Raw genomic sequence first — 18,907 nt, 5'->3', positions numbered from 1 at the left:
TTCAGTTGGCAAATCTCAATTTATCGGCAAATAAATCATAAGAAACAAAATAAAATTGATAAGGTACAAAAAATATTCAATGTCAAATAAAATATTAAAATGTTTCACAAATGTTTCTCTTGATTTCTAGAGGTTTCAAACCCAGATTTTACTCAGCAGGTAAGTATATTTTAGGTAAGTATAACCACCTTTACTCTAAACTGTTGATGTAATATAACTGAAATGTTTTCACAGGTTTCACTCCCAATTCTTTTAAATTTCTCAGAAAAAATAAACTTCACTCTTTATCAGTAAAATAAAATACCCTTGTTAGTAAAAAATGTAAATTGTTTTGAAATAAACTTAAAGAAAAATAAATCTATTTTCTGGATTAATTTCTCAATTTTGTGATTGTATTCTTCTCTGATCTATGCAAATTTGTATAAAAAAAAACAACTAATAAAACAAACCCAAACCTATTACACTTGGTAAAATCAACAATAAATGAAATAAAGAACCAATAAAACAGTTCACATGAAATCAGTTGTTTTTTTTGTTTAATAAACTCAGTTTCTCAATAGTCTTTTCTTTTCCTGCAAAAAGCAGTCAGTACATGTATATTTACCTTTTTTGTGTGAATATAAAATATCTCAGGGAGCAACAACGAAACGCCTTTCCCCAAAAGAAATAATTGAACGACTGTGTGTACTTGTAGTTCAGTTTCCTACAGTCCTGATCAGCAACAAATATCAAGTTTCACACAATGACAATTTGAAGTTAGGTCGGTATGGCTCGCCAGTCCCAACACTTTCAGCGAACACAGGCGTTAGAACGAATGCAATAAGCTTCAATTCCAATCCAGCATTAAATCAACCGATCACACAGGAGCACAACGATGGCACCAGTCCAGGTTAAAGAAGAAAAAATAAAAAAAATACACACACACACATACATACATAAAGCCTGACCTTGAAAACAAGGTCACAAAATCATCATTAATATAAATTCCATAACACACATATGGTATCTATAACAGCATCAAAATAGGAATTACATTTCTCATATGAAACCATATTCAGATTTTCTTATGATCCCATTAACAATTAAATGAACTTAGAATACAGATACTCACTTTACATTGATTTGACTTGCATGAGCACTTTCTAATACATTTAAATCTATTAACTAATAAATGAAACAAAAGTTAAATCACCAGAACCAGATGAACTTTTAATATCTTTAAAGTGAAGAACTTCTTCACTTGATCTTTTTGCTTATTCTTCGTTTCAGCATTTAACTCTAATCGCATTTCTTTTCAGACGATCTTCTAATGGAGCTAGTTAACTTACTCATTAGCAAGGCTTCTTGTTATAAGCTCCGTCACAATCATTAACTAATTAAACAATATTTCTCTCACATAAACTGTTTCTTCTAGCTTCACTTCCAGCTATACTGTCTTTAGACACATATAATTCAACACTAGATCAAAATCTCTTATTTTCTCGTTAAATACAACCTTAATGTAGAGAGAGATCTAAAACTGCGTCCGCTCTCGTCTGCTCCGCCGATGCGAGTGCGCGCGAATTCTACCTGCGTCAGTGATCCAAACCGGAAAGACGTCACATGACATTCTAAATTCTTTCAGATCGCTTTTACTGGTAAAAAAAAAAATATTTTAATGTACCCAAATTGCCTATAAAGGTCATTTGTGAAACAGAAAAAAAAAAAAAAAAACTATGTTCAGCATATTTAATTAATTAATTATCCTGTTTCTGTTGGTTACCTGGCCACATTATGCAGGTGGTTCTTAGCGATTTATTAACTGTTCTTAAATATAATGTGTAAAACCCAAATGGTATATGGGTATGTACATGCATGAGCATAATCCTATGTGTCAAAATGATGTATGAGGTGTATCTATGTGCATGACCTGAAAAGGCTGAAGCCTACTGATCAGCCTTGCACTTTGACTTCTCTATACTGGAGGTTGGTTGCCCTTTATTCTCAACGAAGGATAAAGTAAAGGATTTTTTTTCTGTTATTTGTATTTACTTTCACTAGATTTTGTTTTATTAATAAGTGTATCTAATGCCCACCGCGTCGACTGAGGTGATTTAGTTGCGTTGACAGAAACAACGATGGACAATTCCCAGTGGTGCATTGCTGTTCACTGCCTCAAGTGCCTGACGATTCAGGAAGACCTCGCAGGATGGCTGCAGTACAAACTGCGGATGCGCCATCTTCTTGAGCAGTGCAGCGACCGGAAGGGCGGGAAGCCTTCCTTGGCCCATGTGCAGAAGGCTATTGACGGCAAGACTGTGTGGACCATCAACGTGCCGAAGGTGGATGGCGTCCTGGCAGAGTGGGAGCTTACGTAGGCGCCGTCCACCATCACTAGTGACAATCAGCTGGTCACGTTGGTGACCCATTGTGGTGCGTCTCACCCTGCCACATGTTCCATGGGAGTTTGTCATCTTCCACGCCCTTCGGGACATTGCGGTGGAAGAGGAGCTGTTATGCGACTATGGGGTCCGACTGGCATCCTACAACAATGTAACGACGGGAACTAGTGGCAGTTAGAAAACGCCACATTCTACTTTTTAATGTTATATTAAAATGTTCCACAATGCTGATTATCATGCTTTTTCGAGATCTTAAAATGCTTGTTGAAAAATTCCTTACCCTGATCAGTCTGCAATTTCCTCGGAACAACAACTCCTTTTTCGTTTGTATTCTATAGGAGCCATTTTATGTAAAGTGTAAGCGTCTTTCCCGGTCAACCAGGTCGATATCCGTTTATTACTTAAACGGATTTTTGCTTTCCTTAAACACGGCATCTTTTAATTGTTTTTTTTCCCCCTAAAAGGCCGCGCTGGATGTTTGTTTCACCGACTCTCAAAAGAATAATTGTATTTTTAATAGTTGTATTTTTCCAAGCTCTCCCAGGATGCAGAAAGCAAGAGCGGTGAAAAAGAAGAGTTTTGCTCCAATCCCAATAAATCACAGCTGATCCAAATAATTCAAAATAGTTAACCCTTTGATTAGTTGCATCAGTTAGATTAGGGCGGGAGCAGAGCTGCAGGCCTCCATAAATTGAGTTTAAGACGCAAAACAGAGATGAAGCTTTTTATAAGATGTGCTAACGAGTTACGATTGAAGCCCAGTTATCTGGCTTATGCTGGTTTTTGCTTATCTTCTTGCAAGAACTGAGGTAAAAGCTGGAAAGGAACAGTAAAGCTGAAGTGCAAAAGACGCCAGCAAATGCAACCGACGACCACAAAAATTAGACCGAAGGGTAAACATTTTCTCATTATGAAGTTTTTAAGTTCATTTGTGTTTTTGCCAAATTAAGTTACTAAGTAAAAGTAGTTAATGACTAACAGTTGATTAAGTCCCCAGCTGACAGTGTTAATATGTATAGTTTTTTTTTTACCAGCACACATTGTCTAATGTAAATACAAGCTATTTTACCAATTCACTGAATGTGCATCAATTACATAAATCTAAAATTAGAAAACAGTATAACACATCATTCAATCTTGTGTAAGTCTAAAACAAATACTATATTTATAAATTTGATCGTTAACTTTTGATAAAGTAGTCATGACATTATTTAATCTTTTTTTGGTTAGTATTATTTTCAAAAGATTAACGTTCAACTATTTTAACTTTCAACTAATCTAATCAAAGAACCCCACCCACACACACACACACACACACACACACACACACACACACACACACACACGTTTTACTCCAGATGCAAGCTGTTGAATTTACAATAGATTCTGGTAAACCCCCTCCCCATAATAACCTTTTTTGACTTTTCGTTCACACTTTATTTAATAAAAATGATGATATTGTTAAAAAAATTTAAAAAAACTTATGTACTGTTTTGAAAACATGCTTGTAAACACACACACACACACACACTAGGATCTTGATGGTTTATTGTGGGTATGTTGTTTACATAAAGAAATCTGTGTTGCAAGTTAAACAAAAATTTTAATAAACAATTATATTTTGAATTTAAATAGTTTTTGTCTTGCGATTACATCAATTTTACATTTGAATAGCCAAAATTACAATTTTCAGTATTTAAAATGCGATTAATCACGATGAATTTTTTAATAAAGGTGCAATTAATTAATTTTTTTAATCGATTGACAGCACTAATATATATATATATACACACACGTGTGTGTGTGTGTGTGTGTGTCTAAACTACGTTTATATATGATATATAATATATATTGTGGCAAGTGTATGCAACAATGCCATTATCCCAAATTCATGCCAGCTGCTTTCATCACAACAGATCATCCACAGTTGGGAGTCAAAGGACACAGATATGAGCAGCGCATGAACACACAAGTGTGAGCTTTATTTCTCCCAATGACTCCAGCACAAACCTGTCTCTCTCTCTCTCTCTCTCTCTCCCAGTGCACTCGAGCAGCTAACCTGTTGAAGCCCAACCCAGCATGGCCTCACTCTATCATTTGTCAACAGTGTGGAATTTATTCCACGATAGCTGACAACTTTGAAAGCAGGTCTACTTTTCTATTTTTATTTTATGTTAGTTACATTTTTAGCTTATCTTACATTCTTTAAATTCATTTAAATTTTTTTGTACTAGCTGCAATTGAATTGGATGCAGATCTCGATTTTTATATCGAATTGGATATGATCCTGGAAACAATTAAGTGTATTTGTTTTTTCAGTTTTTTTTTCCATGTATAAATTAATATTACATGAATGTTAAATATAATTTTTCATTATTTATCTTGTTATTACAAGTTGATGAAGGGCAGCTTTTAAGTTATGATGAGAAAACAACTACTTCACGAGCTACACTCAGAGGAAGTGGTGGTCAGCGAATCAGCCGTTGAGGCGTCAGACACTGTTTCAACAGACAGAAGGCCACGTCTTTTGAACTGAACATGGATGAAACGGCATCTCTGAGGTGTGAACACTCGGTCAAATCAGCCACTGGATATGGTCTTGGCCAGATCAGCCACTGCATATGGTCTTGGCCAGAATCAGAAGATACTATCAAAACCTTAACTTTTCTGATGAAGAGAATGGTATGCTTTTTAATATTCATTATAATTTCTTTTTTATTTAAATCTCTCTTTCTAAAGAAATGCCTTTAACTTAAGGGGACGACAACATGCTCAAAAGGAAGGGAGAAGAGGCACAGCTTGACAGCCTCTTGAAGTCATTGTTGCCCAAGAAGACTGATCCTTATGGCTGATTGACACTGAGACAGCAAAAGCATTTTAACTTCATGATGGCTGATCTTATCATTATAGGTGAGACCTAAATCCCTTTACAACTTAACACTTTACAAAATAGTAAAATCGCATGACACTAAAAAAAAAAACAAATACCGGTTATTTCCATCAGACCCAGTAACCTGGAGAGTGGTGCATCCCTAGAAGGCAGAAGGAGCTAGACGGGCAGTGTGGACAGAGTACTTTGTGTCAGTTAAATTAAAAAAAAAAAAAAACGAAGATATACACCAAAGAAAGGCACAGAATTTTTTACTGCAAAGAGAAGGGGAGAGACTTTTATTTTTTTTTTAAATAAATTCTTAAGGTCAACCTGTTTTGTGTTTTTTGGGGGGGGGCATTTGAGAGGTTTTGATTCTTATATACATATAAAATAGTTTGGAGTGAGAAAACAAGCTGAAACAGCACTAGTAATTTAAATATTCATTTATAATATTGATTATTCTTAAAATTTTTTCTTTTCTTTTTAGAACAAAATTACGAAGGTCGAAGAGGGGATCTGTGGCTTGTAAATGAAGAGAATGTGAAAGGAGCATATAAAGAAGTGTCTGATGTTTAAGAGCTCTAGCCCATTTAAACGATGAAATTATGGGCCGGGCAAATCGTAACTTCAAACGGGTTTATAATTAAATTTAACGGCGCTGACATTCGAAGAAACGATTGATGCTGTGAGAAGTGGTCAAGATCAGGTTATTAACATTTTACAAAGTGTTGTCAACTCGCAACAACAGAACGCTGAAGTTCTAGCTCAGAACACTTTATTTTGGAGGAGCGGTCACGATGAAAACCAGCAACGCTTCCAGGAACTGTTTCAATAACTTTTTGGTTTACCAGAAAAAGTGCAGGAACACAGAAGTGAATTACAACTACTTGTTAACACTGTTACGCTTCTAGGTGAGAGATTAAATCTTATCCAACGCATGTTGAATGACATTTATGGAGAATAAAATTTTTTTTTAATTCTGTTTGTATTAATGAATTTTTTTTTCTATTTTCGATTTTACTTGTATGATTATTTGAAGTTACAGTTTTTCTTTTATTTTTATTCTTAATTAGTTTCCTTTTTATTATGTCCATTGATTGTATTCATCTGTTGTATATTTTTGGGTGAAAATACTTGTTATAAATCTTGGATTTTATTTTATTTTTTCAAATACATTTCAAAATGGGTACTAAAGTGTCAAACTGATTTAAATTACGATGATCCACAGAGCAGCTAAACTCCATGATAATGAAAGCAATATTTAACTATTGCATAGGATAAGTTTCAAATGTTACAACCTCAAGATCTTATCATAATTTATTAAATTACCAAAAAGAATGGTTAAAAGTCCTTACCACTAATGATGCTTTACAAGTTGGACAAGGCCCCAACGGTCGAGTTAATTATGATCAATCTCTAACTTAAATGGGGTTAAATCAAATTGTAATTGATCGATTAATCAGAGGGTGGTAGTGTTGACACCTTTTAGGAGTTACCCCAATAATAAATTAATGCTCAAATTCAAAAGAACACTTAATTTTCATGATATCACAGGCGATTTAGCAGCATACAATATTCTTTTGACTGATATTTTAAATGAGATTGTAACGTTTTCCAGATTATTTGGATTTATAATGGATTTATTAATATATCTCTGAGGGGGCGTGATTAGGCCCACACGGAATTTGGGGGCGTGATTAGGCCCACACGGAATTTGCAAGCGCAGATTTCTGCAAATTTTTAGTCCATTATAAATTGTTTACTAACTTGAGTAAATGTGTAAATCTGAATTTTTTCAGTTTTTATTCAGTAATTTATTAATTTTATTTTATATATTAAGGTTTTAGTTATGATACTCCGCTGGAAACTCCCAAAATAATTCCGCAAAATTCCGGAGATTTTTACCAAAATTATCCGCAGAAATAGCAAAAAACGTCTGCAGATTCCGTCTGTCCCTGGGCATGATTTACCCTCTGATATTATATATGAAGTCCAGAAAATGACTAAAGTGTTGAATCATTTACTGATTAAAAAAAAAAATATTTAAAAAAACCCTCAAAAATAATGTAGACATTCTGGTAGACACACTGTTAGAGTTGTCTGTCTCAATTGTCAGAAACAGATAGTGTGGTGTGCGTAGAAAATTGACTGATCTGGTACACAATGATGTTATCAGAAAAATAAATCTATTTTGTCCCATAAACATCTCAAACAACGTTTGTTTTAGTATGTGCCTAGCTCTTTTCTTAAACCCATAAGCTCCTGATAACGAGCTAATAACAATGGCTACAGACATTCACACATCTGTGGGGTTTTAAATACAAGAAAGATCAAATTGAATTTAATGACATAACTAGATTTGAAGACCATCTCAAATGTTAAAATTGTTGTCACATCAAACGTGTTCTCTTACCCAATTACTCACACATTACCATATGGGTACTAAAATTATGTGCAATGCTTATGATGACGAAGATATTTTATTTATTTTAATGTTCGTTTGGAACACCCCTTTTCCTGTATTTTTTGGGGCCCAGTAACAGTGATAACATTTGTAAAACATTAGTTAAACTTTGACAAAATGCTCAATGTGAAATTTAATAATGTGGTTTTTGTGTATTCATGTTGGCAGAATATTTATAGTGATTTGATGTCATTGTACGATATAAAAAGTTTATTGAAGGTTTTCTTGAATCTTTGATTTACTGCCTGCAAATAAAAATTCTTTACTTTGTTTTGATGATAAAAATGGCTGAGTCATCTAATAATGAACAAGTTAAGAAAGCATTCAAAATTAACTTATTCATCATATTTCTGTATGTTATATTAATCCTTCAGAAAAAATTTCTGTCAAGGCAAAGCCATCAGGACTATCAATCGTAATGCTGATTATATAATTTATTCAAAAACCCTCGAAATAAAAATCAGATTGCAGTTTTAGGTCATCAAATGTATCCGCAGAGTGGAACATTTTTCAAGGAATGTTATGAGGATGCTACAAAAAGATCATACAGTTATTTGCTATTAGACTTTAAAAGCAAGAACACCAGAAAAAAAAAAAAAGGTTTCAAATTCCATGTATGCGTTGTTCGTTTATTTAGCCTACTTAAATTTTTTTATTTTTTATTTTTAAACAAAGACTGAAAGATTGATTTATAACGAAAGCCATTTAGCGAAACAGCCTTTTGTCATTTAGATAAATATCACTCGGAGTACAAAAAAAAAAAGGCAATAATGTGTGGTTTAAGCCCTAACAAAATAGAAACAAATTCACTTACATGTATTCCTGATTACCTCAATTTGACAGGTTGTTTGACACTCATGCTGTACCTTTGACTTTAAGAGGAGTTTAAATCTCGTCAATGAAATTTAAAATAATAGATATTTTTTTATAAAAAATGCTTTTATACCACTACTAATATTTAAATGAACAAAGTTTACAACACTAACACTAAACGGTTTACATCTGTAAACGATCACCAGTTCAAGCTATAATAAATGAAGCCCACAGTTCAAAAGAAACCTGTAAAAATATTTAAAAAAAACTTTAGTTAAACATACAAGTTGTTATAGGCCTATAAATTATAAATAAAAAAAATAAAATAATAAAAAGATAATTTACTCAAACAGCAAACAACCTTTTGCTATCACCCAAGCCAACAAAGCCCAACTTTTAAAGGGAGCAGAACAGGTGGTGATCGTTCTCCTGATGAGCCTTTTAACCACACCCACTGGCCAGCTGTTCCACTGTTTCACATCAATCTTCCATTCAGTTCAATTGTTAATTATCTAGAAACCGAAGATACAAAATGTTTTACAAGCAAATTTTCTTGACAAAATACTTCTGTTTTGATCTTTTAAGATAAATTAATATTAAATATAAATACTTAAATTGTAATTTAACTGTATATTTATTTATCCATTTTCTTTAGTATACACATTTTTTTATAAACCTACTCTTTCTGTAGCTACCTCCCTGCAAAAGAGCCACAATATCCACGACTAGCTTTTTGCAGTAGATGAGGAACTGAAAATAAAATCTACTGTGAGCACAAATTTCTCCATTGACATCAAAGTGGATGGAGAACTGAAGTTGAACCAAGACGTGCCACCTACGATGACATCTGATAACCCTGCAGCCTGGTGGTGGAAACAGAAAATCATGTATGCTTTCTGTCAGGTCTTGCCTCTTCAACCCCAAGTGAAAGGGTTTTTTCCTCTGCTGGAGACACCATTTTCCCTGAAAGATCAAAAAATGGATGAATAAATGGATGAATAAATATTGTTACTGTAGCCAACCCTACAAACCAATAAACCTTTAAAACCAATTCATTTGTACATTATTTACCTTTAAGCAGCATCAATAAAATAAAAAAAAGCCCAACCCTATTAGAAGCAGAAAATAAATGCGCAGAGTGGTGCAATTGGTGTGCTTGTCCAATCATGTGCTGTAGAAACAAGGGCTAAACTGCAAAAGCATGTAGAAGCCATCAAGAGTGTAATGGAAATTCATTTTTAGATGAACATGTGTAGTGGAAACTTACAGCAGAAACACCTGACGCACGTTCAGAATGGGCCTTATTAGGATTTGACCTTGTAAGCAAGGCCGGCGCGTCCATAGAGGCGACTAGGGCGGCATCCCCGAAACTACCCTCGCCACCCGCACCTTCATCCGCGTCTAGGGAGGCAGAATAGAGAGAGCAGCATCCCCGAAACTACCCTTGCCACCCGCGCCCACAGTTATATCCGCGTCTAGGGCGGAAGAATAGAGAGGGCGGTGTCCCCTAAACTACCCTCGCCACCCGCACCTCGGGCGGCGTCCCCTAAACTACCCTCGCCACCCGTGCCTCAGTTATATTCGCGTCTGCCAGGTGGTAGTAGTCGACGGTGGTAGTAGTTCTCTTTGCTCAAGTAACTGAATGTTGCCTGTGTTCCAACTCATAACTCCTAAGGTGCTCATTGTACCATGTGCCTAGTAGTATCTCAACAAAGACCACTTCATTTCAAATCAAAATAGACTGTAACACCTCACAAAATTCTGGCAAGTCTGCAGTGAATCCATGACAGCAACATTCCAGGTTTATAGTTATTGCAAATAATGTGTGCTCATTAGGCACTATGTACGTACCATTGTGACACATGGATTTCTATGTTGCACCAAACATTTCATGTCATCCTTTAGGACATCAATGGAGACGTGTGAAGTTGTTGTGACTGAAAGTGTTAATTTGCTCACATTTGATTTATGATGATGCAATGCAATCATGAGCTGAAGGGCAGCAGTATATTCCTGAAGCAACCTGTTTGTCAAACAGCTTTTTTAAGAAGCCATGTTTCGCCTCAAATGTTATGGTTCACAAGGCTGCCAAAGTCCCAAATGAGTTCAGGGTAGTGCTTGACAAAGTGGTGTTTGGGAAGAAGCTTTTCTTGATGAAAAACGTCAAGAAATCTGTGTCGGTGCTCAGAAATCAAAGAGGCAAGGTAACAAATGCTCTGTTCTGTATGACTTGGTCCCACAGCAATTTCCTCAATGTCTTTTAAGGTTTTTAACATTTGCCACACTTCATCCTCTTCAGGTACTTTCAAGCCTATCATGAGAGGCAACACCAATTTTGGTGTCACAAAGTGAGCCGGAATCAAATGTGGACGATGTTCTGTTATTCCACTTATAAGGAAATTGTCAAATGCAATTATTGACCTCCTCATGTCCTCATGAAAATTTTTTGTTCTTGATAAAGGCTTGAAGTGACAATGCCAGTTCCACTGGAACAACCCCTTCAAGTAGGTTGTGCAATACATCAGGTGGGTAACCAGATGTTACATGAAAATTATTAAGTTTTTAGGAGGATGTGGAAACTCATTCTAAACCTCCTGAGACGCCTGAGTCACAGCACGTCTGTGTGAGCAATTTATGTCAGATGCTCAGCGATGTGGACTCCAAGAAACTTGAAAGTGCTGACTCCATTGGTGTCCCCATTGATGGTGATGGGAGTGTGTTCTCTCTTCTCTCTCCTGAAATCCATTACCAGCTCCTTGGTTTTGCTGATATGATAATACATTATATACTATACATTATATAGTTTAACGTTATCTCAGGTCATCATTGCTGATTTATTAACATCAGTAATATGTTTACCTCAGGTCATCATCGCTAATTTATTAATACATATCATTAATATCTTTACCTCAGGTCATCACTGCAGATCTAATAATTTCATTAATATGTTTACCTCAGGTCATCATCGCTGATTAATAATACATATCATTAATATCTTTGCCTCAGGTCATCATTGCAGATCTATTAATTTCATTAATATGTTTACCTCAGGTCATCATTGCTGATTTATTAATACATATCATTAATATCTTTACCTCAGGTCATTGCGGATTTATTAATTTTATTAATATGTTTACCTCAGGTCATCTTTGCGGATTTATTGATATATAAACATGTTGATATCAGATCATTGCTGCTTTATTGATACACACTGTATTCATATGTTGACCTCAGGTCATCATCACAGACTTATTGACATTAATATGTTGCAATATGTAATAATGACCTCAGAGTAGCTCTATCACTAAACAAACTCTGTATCTTCTGTATGTAAAGGACCCAGTGTGGCCATGAGCACATGATGGAAGGTATTATTTCACTTAATTTAATGCAATAAAAAAAAAAAAAAATCACAGTATACTATTTGCTCATGTAACACTCACACACTTACCCTTGATTATTAGTATGAAGAGTAGTGGTCTAGTTTTTTTTTTTTCCAAGGATGAGTGATAGAATGTAAATATCAAACACTGATTCCCTTTACTTAATATGTATTTATAGCCAGCATTTATTTAACAATAATCACTTAACCAAAAACAACTTTTCTTCCTTCTGTCACAGTGTATTCCAACAAAAACACAATATCCCTTTTAAACTCAAAAATCAATGTCTTGTGTATAGACGATGTCAAACGTTTCAATGTCTTTTAAATTCAGAGTTCAAATCGAATAGTCTCCTTTCAGTAGAAAAAATTTAATAAATCGATATCAGTTTTAGGACAAAAGCTGGGAAAAATAGAATAAATGTTTTAAAAAGTCAAAGCTCTAAAAGGGAAAAATAAATAAATAAAAAAATAAAAATGTTCTAGCCGGGTAGTGTGTGTTATTTTCTTATTTAATGTGATGAGATCTCCATCGCTTATCTGTAAGATGAAATTGAAGACACGTCAAATACAAACCATTTCTGCACACGCACTATCCGTCCAATGGTGGTGAATCCAGTGGTTGTATCAGATCAGGTATATATATATAAAAAACAACCTGCATAACAGGGCAAAGATTTAATTACTTTGAAATCAAAACTCTTATCTTCCGAATCTAAAAACAATATCTCCCAAAATAACCCAATTTCATAATTGTACAACAATTTACTCTTTGAACAGGTTACACAATCTTAAATCACATTCTGAGTTAGATTATATACAGCTTTGAAATAACATTTTGTATTTATGTTACTCAATTTACTCTCCGGTGGATTTGAAACAGCGTGATTTGAAGGCACAAAGATCATATCATTACTAACAACAGTATATTGCTAAAACAATACTTAAAAACATTACATGTTAGCAACACAAAGGTAATACTCTAAACTTACCGGAGAAACACGTAAATATACCAATCTGTTAAAAGAACAAGCACCACTTCACCTGTGCTGCTTAAAGTATTTTATTTTAAATGAAAAGAAACGAGCAAAATGTCTATTTTGCCTTAAATTCAAGATTTCTCTTGCATATAGCTTAACTCACGAACGATTATTCTGTCAATTTTCTTCTTGATACTGGGCGCTTTGCTAGGTTCAACTCCCTGTTGTTTCACTACTGCCATCTAGTGGACAATAATAGCGTTTACTTATTCACCACCTAAACACTGGATAATTAGAACTTCTAAATGTTAATTTTAGTCAGGTTACACTGATAATTGTTGAAAGGGGTCTTCATAAGCTATAAGAATCAACTTATTTCACACCATATTGATATAAACATACACTTTATATGTTTTTAGATATGCATTTTTCTGGTTGCAAAAAGTTTAATTTATTAATTTATAATCATCTGCATAGATCAGGTGTCTTCAAAACAAGAGACCAACATTCACATTAGGAAGTGTGAGGCCTTATGATATTCAAGTGAACAGTTTAAACACTTTAATGGTGGACAACCAGGTTTCTGATGAGGCAAATGATTATCCTCATAGTGAGCCATGTAAATTGTTACTCTAGATTTTTTTCTAGCACCTATTTGCTGTCTATCTAACCACTAAAACAAGCCACCATGGCTTACTTTTTTCAGTATTGTTTTTTTTTTTTTTTCTTTTTATGTGACTTATTTATGTCTCACGTTTGTCTTTGAAATATTCAGGTCATGAATTCCATATGTGATATCCTTAGCAAGGTAAGTGTAATTTTATGAGCAATATCTTGAAGGATACACATAATAATAACAATAATATAATAATAATAATAAATAAAATGATTACATGTACAGTGAGGCTTGATTGGAATCCGGTTTATTTCTTTAACTCAGCTGCAATGGAAAATAATATTGTGTTTGAATCGCCCTGGTGTTGTGCATATCAATTGTCAGGCACTCACAAAAATTTTGGATAAATCAAAAAGGGTAAAGAGCCACTATTTTCTCAAGGTATGTAACTGATTTTGTTAGGTATTAATGAATAGCGTTTAGCATTTTTCAAGCTTAGGTTAAGCATTCTTATTCTAAAGATGATTTTTATATGCAAAAGGCTATGTTTGGTTTCTCTGAATTACAGAATAACATTTTGGAAAAGGCATCAGAGGTGTTTGGTGTGCATCTCAAGAGTGGCAATCACTGGAGCTGATTTGTGCATAATGAAAGGATAAAACAATAACATTATGAATAAATTTAACATATTCATATGTGGATTATATAAACATAGACACGATGTGCAACATAATTTGTGTATGCCACACGACTGTAAAATTTCAAAGCAAAACACAAAAATATAAAATTCTTAATACATGATCAAAATTATGACTCAAATGTTTGATATTATTATGAGCTGTATCACATGAATCATACATATTTTTTATATTTCTAGAACACCGTGTTAAAAGTTATTTTAGCCCCTATTGACTTCAAACACTAGTACGCATAGCTGTGACAGAATGGCTGTCGCAGACTGTGTCATGGTTATGCAAACTGCAGTTGCTGCTCACGTGTTTGAGCATGGACCGTGGAGGATGTCAGGACATCATTTTTGGTGGCAACAAGTGAATGGTATTGCAATAATAATAATTTTATTTTAACTTCAAATATATCTTGCAAAGTTGACAGAAGGTGCCTCACCTATTTTAACTCGCTTAGAGAAACAGAGTTGCAATGCCAAGCAATTACTCAACACTGGAAGTATGCATTCATTCTTTTGTTAATGATAATGATCAGTCATTTAATCCAGTGGTTCCCAAAGTAGAGGTTACTAGAGAATTTCCAAAAATCAAATAATTTATTTTTTTCAACAATTTGCTTTCATCTTATACATAACTAACAAAAGATAAAATATATAAATTAGTATTTCATTAAAAAATAAAATGCCATCAGCCCTTTTGATTTTATTTTTTTTTTCGTTTAGATGGCGACTGCTGAGGTGATTTTGTTAGCCAATAGCGTCAGTTTAGGCAGATCTGTTTTACGACACCAAGTTAAACATTCCGACCATAGACTGCAAAAGATATGGATGTAGTATCAGTGACATCACCCATAGGTTTCTGAACAATGCAAAATAAGCTACAAGTAGGCGCGCCAACCGTCTCCATTTTGTTCGCATCATCGCACCGAAAAAACAAGGAAAAAACAAATGAATGATAATCTCCCGGAAATCGCGCGCTTCCTGTCCGGTCTTTAAATACATTGCTGCCTTATATATTTTTAATAACCTGCTTTCTGGAACAGCCCCCAGATCATCATCTGTGTTTAATCCTTGTCATCAAAGTGTTTATTTTTTCTTTTATTATTCAGCAATTCCTCTACATAACACCAGGAAGAAGCCTGCATACCACAGTTTGAGAACCGCTGATCTAGAGGCTTTGTGCTTTTACAATGTATATTGTGCTAAAGCAGCTTCACATAAAAGATCATAGTAAATTGAAACAGTGTCAGTTCAATTTTCATAGTTTAAGTTTAGTTCAGTTTAGCTCAGTTCACAGTGTGGTTTAATAATCACTACTGAGAGTCCAAACACTGAAGAGCAAATCCATTGATGCGCAGCTCTACAGATACCAAACATGCAACTGTCACTTGGGAGGGGAGACGAACGGGACCGCAAAATGCTCATTTTGACTAAATTTATGCATTTCACTATAGAACAGTATGTATGAAATCAATATTATGATATCACAGATTGTTAAACAAATTATCTTTTGTTGAATAAATGCTTTAAAACTTGAATATTTATACTTCGCTTGTGGGTTGATTATTAATATTTATACTTCGCTTGTACACTGATAGCTACACACACCTGCAGTACATCATACTGATGATCCATGCACACACTTATAAGCAGCTCACACACTCAGCCCTGTGCGAAGTCTTGTTCTGCCCTGCTGACATTACTGAGCGTTATCTCCTTGCCTGATCTCCGGTGTATTACCTGGACTGTTCCTCAACCTTGCTCTGCCTGCCGCCTGCCACGAACCTTGCATTGTACCTTGACTTTGATCCACGCCGCCTTCCCTGAACCCAGCCTGATATCTCGCCTCTGACTCACGCCGCCGGCCTCTGACCCATGCCCATCACACTCCTTGACAGCCAGCTGCCAGCCATTAGACCCCATAGAACTACGTTTGATGTGAGTTCACACGCCAGTGCGTATTGTGTGATTTGTGATTAAACTGTGTTTAATAAATATACTGCAAATGGATCCCTCTGTGTCAGACTCCTCGTTACAATTATTTTAAATAAACAAAGCAATTTAAAGTTTTTGAATTATAACGCTTTTGCAGAAAGAGTAAATAACTAATTGTTCATTGTTTTTTCATTTTAGTAAAAACATTAACAACCTAAACAGTACACAAAAGAGTAGCTAAAAGAGGCAGTGGAGGAAATGAAAGCAGGAGCAAGTCTAAGCGCAACATCAAAAAAAAAAAATTGTCATTCCCCACACAACCCTTCAAGGCTATTAAAAATAAAAATATTCCCGCAACCATCACCCTAATTTGGCACCTTGACACCTGCAGAGGAAGAGGCGTTGGTTTCCTTCATTTTCTGGATGACTGACCATGATTTTCAGGTGATCAGATCCCTGGTAATAATTTTGGCAATTGGGATCATCAAGGAAAGTGGCCGAACCAAGACCATCACTGTCAACTTTGAGAGGGGGCCAAGTGATGTGTGGTGGTCTAGGTTTAAGGGCCACCATCCTGAACTATCCTCAAGGACAGCCGATTCCCTGGACAGAGCCAAAGTGCTAAACCAGAGGCCATTGAACGCTGTTTCAAGTTATATGAGGCTTTTTATGCAGAGCATAATTTTAGGAGAAGGCTTCATCTTATTTTTAACTGTAATGAGACTGGTTTCAGAGACAAGCCTCGTTTTAGGGAGAAGGTCCTTTGCCAGACGGGAAGAAAGCACATTTACCAACAGCAGCAGATCACCAGGGAGCACATCATGGTCCACTGCTGCATGAACGCAGATGAGGAAAGCATTCCCACTTCATCATATACCCGAGCTGCCTACCAAGCAATGCCTATAGGCTGGATGGACCCACCAAATGCCCTCTATGAAATCCAGGAAAAAGGCTATATGGATTAAGAGCTGTTCTTAAAATCACTTCACCATTTTGTTAAATATGCACCTGAGTTGAGACCTATAGTTTTAATCATGGACCAACATGAGACACACGTCTCAAAATCAGCAATCATGTTCTGCAGGGAAAATAATTTTGAAACTGTTTACCTGCCCACACAACGCACATCATACAGCCCCTGGACATTGCGGTTTTTAACCCTCTGGGACTGCCTTCTCCACCATGTCTTCCAGGATGGGCCTGGTACGAGGCGATGTTATTGTTGGAAAAAAAGCTCAAAGTTTTCATCTTTGCTCAAATGTTTATCCCACGGCAGTCGCAGCCCAAAATATTAAGGGAGGAATTCCCTAAGGGAGGAAAAAGCAGGCATCTTTCCGTTGTCTAGGGTTGCTGGGGACATAACGCAGGTAATTTCAACATTAATTCAATATCTCATCCTCCAAGTTATTTGCATTTCAATACAAGTGTGCTAATAAGTTCTATCTTGTTGATTATATTAGGTGATAAGAGTGCTCCCATCTACAAAAGGATGCGATGCCACACAATCCAGCCCATGCTCCACACCTTCGGCCACACCATCTTGTGCTGTCTCGACGCCATCCTGCGCTCCTGATGCACTATCCTGTGCTCCCGCTACACTAATCTCAAACCACTGTCACTGAAACACCTTGCCCCACATGTAACAGAGCGGCTCCCAAAAATTACCTGGTGGCAGCAGGTGTAATTCCTGAAAGCCTGGCAAACATCCTATTAAGTCCAGCCCTGGAGCGGAAGGAACAGGTGAGACGTCTCATTCCACTGCCAGTCCGCGTCATCAACAGCAAAGAATATTTTGACATGCTGTCAAAAGAAGCGGAGGGAAACAAAATGGAGGAAAGAAAAGACGCAAAGAAGACATGGCTAAAAAGAAAGTAGAAAAATGTAAAGCTCAGCTGGCCCAAAGGCTTAAAAAACAGGCTCTTCCTCCATAAGCTGATGACGGTAAACACTGTTCCATCTGCCTTAGGTGCCACCTGGATCAGGGGATGACACTATTGATGAGTGGGTGCAGTGTGACCTGTGCCATCTATGGTTTCACCTTGAATGTATAGAGGTGGAGGTGATGCCAGAAAGGGACTGGCTTTCGCCATAAATGTTGCCTGTTCACATAAAATATAACTAAAATGACATTGTCTCTCTTCCACACGCACAGAATGTAATTGTTACTTTTAACCTAAAAGTTAACTTCTAGGTAGTCAGTTAAATACATAAAGTTGGAAGCACACACACAAAGTAATTATCTTAGTGCAGTTAGTAAATGTATTACTAGTTATGGTATTTTAAATCAGTTTAGTATACCTTTAATCCTTTACATTGTGACATTGTTGGAAACACACAATTATCTGATAATTTGTTTCGAAACATTTAAAATTATTAAAATGATTTGAACCAGCACAAGTGTTTCATCTTCATTGTTTCATCTTCAAGATATTGTAACTATATTCACTAGTTTTGCCATGTTTATTGCTTAAAGCACGTGCTATAATTAATATGACATCACAATTAGGTTTAATCCAACTGGTTATCTATCTTATTAAAACTTAAATTTACAAATATTAAATGGTACTCACTTTTCCTGATACTTTAATTCTTGTTTTCTTCTAATAAAATGCAATAGCTGACCAGTTTGATGTCCAAATTTGAAGCAGAACTGACCTCATTCTCTCTGTACGGAACACCGTTAGCTCTAATCATCTTCCGTACACATACGGAGGAGGTACTTTTCTTCAACTTTCTCAAAAACTATTGGTTCAAAAATCAAAGTGTGCACTGTGCAATA

The 18,907-nt window shown here is 35.6% G+C and overlaps 1 pseudogene; it reads left to right on the top strand.

The window, feature by feature from the left end:
* Nucleotides 1-15,383: 15,383 nt before the first annotated feature.
* LOC147835798 (uncharacterized) lies at nt 15,384-18,239 on the top strand (annotated as a pseudogene).
* Nucleotides 18,240-18,907: the final 668 nt, after the last annotated feature.

Source organism: Danio rerio, chromosome 8 (assembly GCF_052040795.2).
Source record: "Danio rerio strain M-AB ecotype USA chromosome 8, GRCz13ab, whole genome shotgun sequence".
Lineage (NCBI taxonomy): Eukaryota > Metazoa > Chordata > Actinopteri > Cypriniformes > Danionidae > Danio > Danio rerio.
Note: the sequence above shows the minus strand (reverse complement) of the source record. Positions and strands in the feature narration are given on the sequence as shown.